Here is a 9,697-nt window from a genome sequence, read left to right on the forward strand (position 1 = left end):
TATGTAAAACTCTTGTTATTTATTGTGTTTTCCTTATGTTTTAAGTGTCCATTACATGTTTGGGATGAATCTTAAACTGTGGTTTGTCCACCTAGGTCTGCCTTTACACAAGCTGATGATTTGCTGTACCAGAGTATCTGTCCATCCTTCTTCTGGGGTGATTGAAATGGATCTTGAGTGGGTCACAGTAATTTGCCACATTTCTGAAGTATGTCAGCTTTGATCACTATAGTTTAGAAGTCAGAATGGACAGCACTCAGGGCCACATAGGAAAATCTTCAAAAGCCTGAAATTTGTACATTTTGCATATATCTCAAAAGCTGAAGGATTGGGCTTTGGTTTCATGAGTTCACGTGCAAAAAAATATCCTTACTGAGGGAGACCACTCTGCTTCCTTCTGTGGTAAAGCTGGGAGCCCAGGCAGGGCACCAATAACCGTGGAGAATTCAGGCTTGTTTAGCAGTCTCTATCTATCAGTGTTCCTATGACCTAGCTCCACAACAGCAGCTCCACTTGAATTCTTCAGGAGCTTCTAAGTTAAAAGGGCCACTGCTTGCACTATATAGTATTTGTAAGTAAAAATACCCTATCAGCTCTCATACACAAAATTTATGTACTAAGCTCTGACTTAATGAAAAGTGAATTAATTCTACTCCTTATTCTCATCTTTCAGATAGTAAATACTGTAGTAATCAAAGTATGCAACCTGCAGCTTGCTTCCTGGCTCAACTTGCTATCGGAAGGAAATTCTTCGGTCTAACAGATGGGCTAAATTCTGTAGCCAGATACAGCAGACATTTATCGTCTCCTCCTTAAGGTAAGCCACAAAAATGTGTTTGATCTTCTCTTAATATGGTAATCAGATGTTTGGTGCCAATTAGGCATTCATCTTCTTTTCTTTCTGAGAGTGCTTCACCTTTCTCTTTTATAAATGAGCCAAGATACTAGTACATCTTTGTCACTTAGCAACCGGGTTTGAAAGTGAAGATTTTTCTTTTTTTTCCCCCCTTTATTTAAATACCAGTCTTTGGTATTACTTTCAACAAGGGCAGGTCAGTTTTTTGGGCCATAGAAATCACAGAAGCATTCAGGTTGGAAAAGACCCTTGGAATCATCAAGTCCAAGCAATAACCCTGTCGTACCTCCGAAAGGATGGAGCCAGGCTGTTCTCGGTGGTGCCCAATGACAGCACAAGGGCAATGGTGGAAGTTGAGGCATAGGAAGTTTCAGGTAGAATAGAATAGAATAGAATAGACCAGACCAGACCAGACCAGACCAGGTTGGAAGAGACCTTCAAGATCATCGCGTCCAACCTATCATCCAACACCACCCAACCAACTAAACCATGCAACCAAGCACCCTGTCAAGTCTCCTCCTGAACACCTCCAGCGATGGCTACTCCAGCAGGAGCAGGGAGGTCATTCTGGCCCTGTACACCGCACTGGTTAAGCCACACCTTGAGTACTGTGTCCAGTTCTGGGCCCCTCAGTTTAGGAAGGATGTTGACTTGCTGGAGCGTGTCCAGAGAAGGGCAACAAAGTTAGTGAGAGGCTTGGAACACAAGCCCTATGAGGAGGGGCTGAGGGAACTGGGGCTGCTTAGCCTGGAGAAGAGGAGACTCAGGGGTGACCTTCTTGCTCTCTACAACTACCTGAAGGGGGGTTGTAGACAGGCAGAGGTTGATCTCTTCTCCCAGGCAGCCAGCACCAGAACAAGAGGACACAGTCTCAGGCTGCGCCAGGGGAGGTGCATGCTGGAGGTCAGGAGGAAGTTTTACACAGAGAGGGTGATTGCCCATTGGAATGGGCTGCAAATATGAGAAAAAAAACCTTTCACTGTGAGGGTGACAGCACTGAAACAGGCTGCCCAGAGAGTTTGTGGAGTCTCCCTCTCTGGAGATATTCAAAACTCACCTGGATGCCTTTCTGTGTGATCTGCTGTAGGGGATCCTGCTCTGGCAGGGGGGGATGGACTGGATGATCTTTCGAGGTCCCTTCCAGCCCCTGAAATTCTGTGATTCTGTACAAAGTTCACCCTGAAATGTGATAATGGTTTTTTTCATGTTCCTTCAATTTCATAGTTCTAACTACAGTTTTACAGACTGGATTTTATATTGTGAATTAGGCTATTAGAGACTGCCTTGAACATCTAGAAATCTTTAGTGATTCCTATATCTTTAGATCCAGTATGATTTCCCACAAAGTTGAACAGCTGACAACCTGAAAATTGTTCAGGAAGATCTTAAAAGATCCAAGTAGAACTTCTCTATACACTATCCAGAGGGATAAGAGATTTCAGCTTTGAACTAACCACAAGAATGGATTAGCTTTCAGGATTGTAAATTAAGCAACATGCAGCAGGAAGGCCCAATCAATGAGTTGTTCAATCAGCTGGAGAAGTAGTGATGAATACCAGAGATTCTGTCACTAACTTGCATCATTATTAGTAATTTTTTTTTGCTTTTTTTACAATTTACTGAGCATGGAGGATTTTGTGGTATTTTCCTTCAAAATTGCCTTTTTTTCCTTTTTTTTCTTCCCCAGACCATAGGGCTCCTGCTTTGTTGGATAGTGAAATTAGAAGGAATAGTGCATTAATGACAAATGCTGGAAGGAGAGAATTAGGGATGTTAACTTCTGAAAATGTTCCTCTCTTGCTATTTAAGATGCTGTTTGTGTTTCTCTTTTTAATAGAATAGAATAGAATAGAATAGAATAGAATAGAATAGAATAGACCAGGTTGGAAGAGACCTTCAAGATCATCACGTCCAACCTATCACCCAACACCACCTAATCAACTAACCCATGTAACCAAGCACCCTGTCAAGTCTCCTCCTGAACACCTCCAGTGACGGCGACTCCACCACCTCCCCGGGCAGCCCATTCCAACGGGCAATCACTCTCTCTGTGTAAAACTTCCTCCTGACCTCCAGCCTGAACTTCCCCTGGCGCAGCCTGAGACTGTGTCCTCTTGTTCTGGTGCTGGCTGCCTGGGAGAAGAGACCAACCTCTGCCTGTTTACAACCCCCCTTCAGGTAGTTGTAGAGAGCAATAAGGTCACCCCTGAGTCTCCTCCTCTCCAGGCTAAGCAGCCCCAGCTCCCTCAGTCTCTCCTCATAGGGCTTGTGTTCCAAGCCCCTCACTAACTTCGTTGCCCTTCTCTGGACTCGTTCCAGCAAGTCAACATCCTTCCTAAACTGAGGGGCCCAGAACTGGACACAGTACTCGAGGTGTGGCCTAACCAGTGCAGTGTACAGGGGCAGAATGACCTCCCTGCTCCTGCTGGCCACACTGTTCTTAATGCAGGCCAGAATGCCATTGGCCCTCCTGGCTGCCTGGGCACACTGCAGGCTCATGTTCATCCTACCATCAACCAGCACCCCCAGGTCCCTCTCTGCCTGGCTGCTCTCTAGCCACTCTGACCCCAGCCTGTAGCACTGCATGGGGTTGTTGTGGCCAATGTGCAGAACCCGGCACTTGGATGTGTTCAATCTCATGCCGTTGGACTCTGCCCATCTGTCCAGCCTGTCGAGGTCCCTCTGCAAAGCCTCTCTACCCTCCAGCAGATCAACTCCTGTCCCCAGCTTGGTGTCATCAGCAAATTTACTGATGATAGACTCAATGCCCTCATCCAGATCATCAATAAAGATGTTAAAGAGGATGGGGCCCAGCACTGATCCATGGGGGACTCCACTACTGACTGGGCGCAATGCTGCCCATCATCTGAAAGTACTATTTTTTTCTTTGATTTTTCACTTCACTTCTAAGCATTTTCTCCTTTTGATTTTCCATTGTTACAGGTTCTAGTATTTTTCCTTTTCAGCCAAAAAGGACTGGGAAAACCCATGTTTTTCCTAGCTGATGAAATCAAAAACAATGGCCACAAAGATGGCAAGGGCATCTTGTTCAGCCATGTGGAAGATAATGCAAAAGCAAAATGATTATACTAATGACAGATTTAATAGTTGAAGTGCCAGCAATGGGAAAATCATAGCCCTAATGAAAATTAGAGACTTAAAATCATTATTTTGCTGATGATTTTCCCACAACCTATAAAATCTGCCATGGATCCAGAAACCACACTCAACATACAGATGTGGTGCTGAGGGACATAGTTCAGCACTAGAGGTGTTAGTTAGATAATGGTTGGACTCAAAGATCTTAATGATCTTTTTTTAACCACAATTATTCTGATTCAATGTTAATTTATTTTTCTTCTGAATACATCAGGATTGCATTTGCAGATTTTTTACTGATGCTTGAATGAAAATGCAGCTTGAAAAATGGCAGTTAAGATTCCAGGTCCATGTGAAATGCAGGTGGGAAAATAATAAATAAACACTGGAAGTCACAGAATTGGTTTGTTTGGAAAAGACTTTAAAGTTCCAGTTCCAGCCCCCTGCCATGGGCAGGGACACCTTCCACTAGACCTGTGCCTGTAAACCTGCTGACTCCAGCAGGAAGTAGTGTCTCCTGTCTGTCAGCTTTAGAGGTTTCTGATTTAAACAGCCTGTGTTGATCTGGTTTCTTAGTTCTTTCTGTAATTCAAAAAAACAACTAGTTTCAGAATTTTGAAGCTTTTTGGCATGTCTCCTTCCAAAAGTTTTCTACCTCAAAGCTCCTGCCAACTCAGGATCCCACCAGAGTAACGTTTTAAGAATTTATAGAACAACAGTAATTCCTGAGGAGAGCCATTGTTTACCAAATTTTCCTTGCCCAGGGTTTTCCTTAGAAAAACACATTTAAAAAGTGCTCTGACTATTAGCAGGTTGCTGGAAATAGATTTTAAAAGTAATTAGGCAAAGCAACAAACAGATTATTTGAACATTAGGTAAAGCAACCTCCCTCTCCTCTTGGGACTCCTTACTCAGTCTTAAATGCTGAATGCTGAATTTGGGTATTTGACAGCCCAATCCATGTAACGTTTGTTTACTCCTGCTAGGAGCTGAAAAGCTGACCACCCCATTTTAATTCAAATAGCAGGAACAAAAGCATTCATAGGGTGTGTTGGAGCTCTCAAGCATTAGGTGCTAGAGGGAAGTGAAGTGAAGCTTTTTATGTAGAAGGGAGTGGATGGATCGCATTACTTTCAAATATTTATGAATGAGCTATGTTTGGCTAATTCCAGAGGAGTGAAAATAAGTGGGTTTATTCATCTTTTCATCACTCCACATTATAATCTCATTATGCAGAACCAAATTGCTTTTATGTCTTTTTAATTTATTTTTTTCCCTGAGTTATTTTATTGCAGGAGGAGGTCTAAGGGCTCTGCAAGCCACTGTGCTGCTGTTAAATTTAACAGGCTCCAGCTGTGCAAGAGTCAGGAAGAAAGAACCAAACCCTTGGAAGAATGAAGAGGAAACCAGGGTACTTTTTGTGGATTATTTGTTTATTGGGAGAATTTGTTATTGAAGTGATACATACGTGTGGTTTTTTCTTAAGAAGCACTGAAAGCATAGTTAGTTACAGGGGTATGGGGGTTCATTTTGTTGAGGCACTGTAGTGATGCAATGAAAGATCTGTGGTGGAGTGACAACAATTGAGTATCCTTTCAAACAGCATTTGTCTGAAAGGGAATTCCCAGTCATGTTTCTCTACACATTAGCCAACATGCTGTAAGAAACTGGCTCCAAGAAAAAGCCCTGCAACCCCTATCCGTGGAGCTGTAAGCAGTCTCCTCTGCCATCCTTGCCACCACCACCTCTGATTTGCTTTACTGTATCCACAGAGCTGTATCTCCTGCCTTGCAACACCAGCATCCATCTCCTGTTGTTCTCTGTGCTGCCCTACACCTCCATTTCTGAGATATTTTAGGAACAGTGGAAAATAGAATTATAGAATAGTTTGGGTTGTATGGGGCATTTGAGTAAGCAGGGACATCCTTAACTAGATCTGTTAAGGTGTCTCAGAGCCCTGTCCAACCTAACCTTGAATGTTTCCAGGGTCTGGGTATCTGCCACCTCTCTGGGGCAACCTGTGCCCTCACCACCCTCATTGTAACAAATTTCCTTAATCTGAATCTTCTACCCTCCTTTAGGTTAAAACCATTACTCTTCATCCTGTTACTATGTTGCCCTTTCCTGCTCCCCTCCCTGTGATCTGCTTTGGGTTGCATTCTCCAACAGTGTTTCAGTGAGGCAGGTCTCTGGTGACTGTGATAACTGTTCCAGCAGCAGATGATGAGCACAACCCAACTCTGGACTCTGCTTTCTGAAGGGCTGCTGCTCTGGACAGCACAAGAAGATACTCATGACATTCTAGTGAGCCCATCATGCTTAAGTCCCAGACACCATCTTACCTTCACCCTCATCCTTGCTTACATGACAAGGAATAGTTGATTCAACCCAGTAGAGCATGAAAAGTGCAGTTATAATCAAGTGTGTACAGGAGGAAGAAAGTGAGATTTGAAATTTGAGTTACATAAAGATGTGCCTAAATGCAAATACTGAAAAGCTGATGCTTTTAAGGAAGGTACTGATTGCCAGTCTTCTGAAAAATCAGATCCTTCCTAGCCTTTTAATAACAACCTAAAATGTAAGCTGCTTTCCTGCTGCCTTCTCTCTAAATGTGATTCGTTTCTTCTATCTTACTGATTGAATAAGCTGATCTTGCACAAGCTAATATGATCATGAGAATAAAGCCTGAGTGTTCCTTGTTTACAAGTTAACTTGGAAATACCATGAAATATATATCTTGGACTATACTTTATTTTTTACATTTTATTTCAGATAACCATTGCTACATTCAAAGGGAGAGGTATGAGTACTTGAAATGAAATGTGGAAACAAAGCTCTTGTGGCGCTCTCTGCCTCTAGAAGCAGTTCCAAAAGTGGCGTTGCACAACAGAATTGGGCTGTTTGATAGACCAGTGGGGCTTCTCCTGTAGCTGGACAAGGTGAGATATATACTTCTGCACCTCTGCTTGGCCAGAGAAGTGTTACACCAAGGCACCTGCATGTGTCATCTGCAGTCTGGTATGTGGTGGTTTGCACTAGCCTGTATCTTTGTATCCAGTGTCGTTTCCCCCCTCCCCATTATTCATTGTCTAAGTCTGTTATAATTTAAAACTCCTGCATTAATAAGATACAAAACTAAGACTAAGAAGCACATTAAACTTCTATTCAAAAATTGATGTTGCCTGGAATTACAAATATCTTGTGCTTTAACCAAAGCACCACAAATTTCTTTTAACTATTATCTTTTGTGTGTAATGATGTGACTTTGAACTTGCTTTTTAAGAAATACTCATCATGAATACAAAATATTCATCTTCAAACATTATCACAAAAAGATCCATTATTTGAGTATGCTTTTCTGTCTTTCAGCTATGCTTTCTGGTTATTTTTAATGCTTAATCCATCATTTTGTGACCTTCACCATGGGAAAGGTAAATGTAAATCTTTCCAATCGCAGAGAAACAAATGGAATGAAAAAGCAAACTGCTTTGTTTTGACAGAAATGCTAAAAATTAAAACACAGAATGCAAGGCTAAAGCTTTGCTCTTCAGAGGACTGTCCGCAGACTTCATAGTAATTATTCATTTTATATGCCTATATTTGAGGATGGGTAAATGAGATCACCTTCAGATTTTTAAACTGTGTCAAGGGGAAGGTTGCAAAGTTCTATAAAACTTGTAATGTATTGGTTTTTCTACTCTTTACTTTTAATGTGCTTTTGGTTGTTTTTTCTTTTTTCTTAATACCTTTTTTTTTTTTTAATGCAAGCAGAAGCAGATGATCACCAGGGTGTGAGGAGAGAGTTGCAGTGACCCTCCATCATCTCAACAATCCACAGTCTCATTTTGCTGTGTTCATCATTTGCCTCCTTATAGCCTTCAGTAAATTTGTTTCTTGTTGCTTTTTCTCCCTCTTCCTCATTTTGCAAGGTTGAAAATGCTGGATGTCTTACTCTGATGCTGACCAATGAAACCTATCACCTGTTTTGTTGGCCCTGTCCTGTCTCAAATCAGAAATGTGGAACTGAAGGCAGAAGATGGTCACAGGTGGAAACAAGATGACACTGTGGTTTGTCTTAGGTGGAAATTACAGGATATCATGGGTTTTACCACTTATATGGGTTCTGAGACAGATTTAATCACTTTCTTATCATCTCTGAAATAACAGTAGGAAATTTGAATGTCCAAATTAGCTAGACATTAATAAAATTAGAGAAGACATAGGGAGGAGAGCTAGATTTAAACAAGTATCTTTACAGCACTTCACTGATTAGCCGGTAATCTGAAAGGGAAGGAAAACAAGTAATCAGGTAAGTGTCAGAGAGACTTCAGATGGAGCATTAGAACAGCCACAACTGTTGTAGCCTAGTGGGGGAAAAAAGCCCTTAAAACTATTTAAGTGCTTAAAGTACAAATCAATTCTCGACTACACAGTTAGTTGGGTATGTGAAGTTCTGCTGCTTCCTGCACTCAGTATTTTCCCCATTCATTGAAGCTAAATATTTTTTAATATAGGGAGGTCTAGCTAAAGATCATTTGAATTAATCTGTTTAGCTCAAATGGAATTATATTAGGTGTGCTCACAGAGGCATTGATAGTATTCCAGCTATCAGGGGAATAGCTTTCACATTTTAAATGTTTTGTCTTCATTTGCCATATTACTTTCTCCAGTATAAGCTCCTGTAGTCAAAAATGTAACAATTATAAATAGAATTGGGTACCTAATGAGACTTTTATATGTCTGAGATTTTTAAGAGGGTGATACACTTCCTAGTGTACCAAGAACATTGTGTCAGGCATGGGAGTCTGGGCACAAAACTGTGGTCTGTGATGCACTACCTTTTAGACAACAATTTAGCGATGTTAAGCACTCATCGAGCAGTAGGACTCTTCAGCTACAAGTGGCAGGAGAAGGCACCAAGCTTTGACAGGTACTTTGCTTGTTTAGTCATGTGCTTACGAATTAGGACAAGTGATGCTCAGTGCTATCTCTGTAAAGTTGTTTTAGATTAGGGCTTTGTCGTAGTTTGGGCTGGGTGCCCTCTGCTACAGGGGTGTTTCCTGTGTCCAGAAGTCCAGCCCAGTGGGCGGACACAGGAAATTAGGTTATTTCCTACCATGATCCCTTGCACCACTGTAAGTTTTACGGCGGGGTCTGGCACTTCCTCTTTCCTTCCTCTCCGCCACCCAGTAACTGGGGGAGAGATCTCCCGGCCATGGGCCTGGTTAGCCCCCAGGCCACAGCGGGATGGGCAGTCTCAGATCTGGCCAGCTGAGACCAGCCTAGCAGTGGGGGGGGGGAAGGAGGAGCCCTGGGGGTTTTGGGTGCACCCTCAGGTGGGGATGGGATCTCTCTGGGTCTGTTTTGGGGTTTCTTCTTGTCACTGTGTTTCTAATTCTCTGCATGCACTCACTGTTCTCTATTTAAACTTTCCATCACTTTTGCAATCCGTTTGTCTGAGTCGTCATTTCTGCGTGTAGTGGGGAGGGGGTCTGCCCCAACCCATTACAGGCTTTCAGTCTACAAATTTTACACTGTGTACATTTGTAAGCTTTTGCAGGAAACCATGGGTTCTTGTGCTTCATCTCATAAATAGGATTTTCCTCCCTGAAATACATTTAATGGTTCATTTTTTCTTGTATCTGAAATAGCAGATGGTCAGTGATGATTAATCTTAGCCCAGTGTGCCCAGGCAGCCAAGAGGGCCAATGGCATCCTGGCCTGCATCAGGAACAGTGTGGC

At 42.4% G+C, this 9,697-nt stretch overlaps 1 long non-coding RNA gene across 1 annotated transcript; it reads left to right on the top strand.

The window, feature by feature from the left end:
• Positions 1-5,263: 5,263 nt before the first annotated feature.
• On the top strand, positions 5,264-8,322 carry LOC137456279 (uncharacterized). The gene is made up of 3 exons (XR_010991009.1): positions 5,264-5,366; positions 6,728-6,894; positions 7,885-8,322. It is a non-coding gene; the product is annotated as an uncharacterized lncRNA (long non-coding RNA).
• The last annotated feature ends 1,375 nt before the right edge of the window (positions 8,323-9,697 follow it).

Source organism: Melanerpes formicivorus, unplaced genomic scaffold (genome assembly GCF_026170545.1).
Source record: "Melanerpes formicivorus ecotype bairdi unplaced genomic scaffold, bMelFor1.0.p_v2 SCAF_120, whole genome shotgun sequence".
NCBI classification, from domain to species: Eukaryota; Metazoa; Chordata; class Aves; order Piciformes; family Picidae; genus Melanerpes; species Melanerpes formicivorus.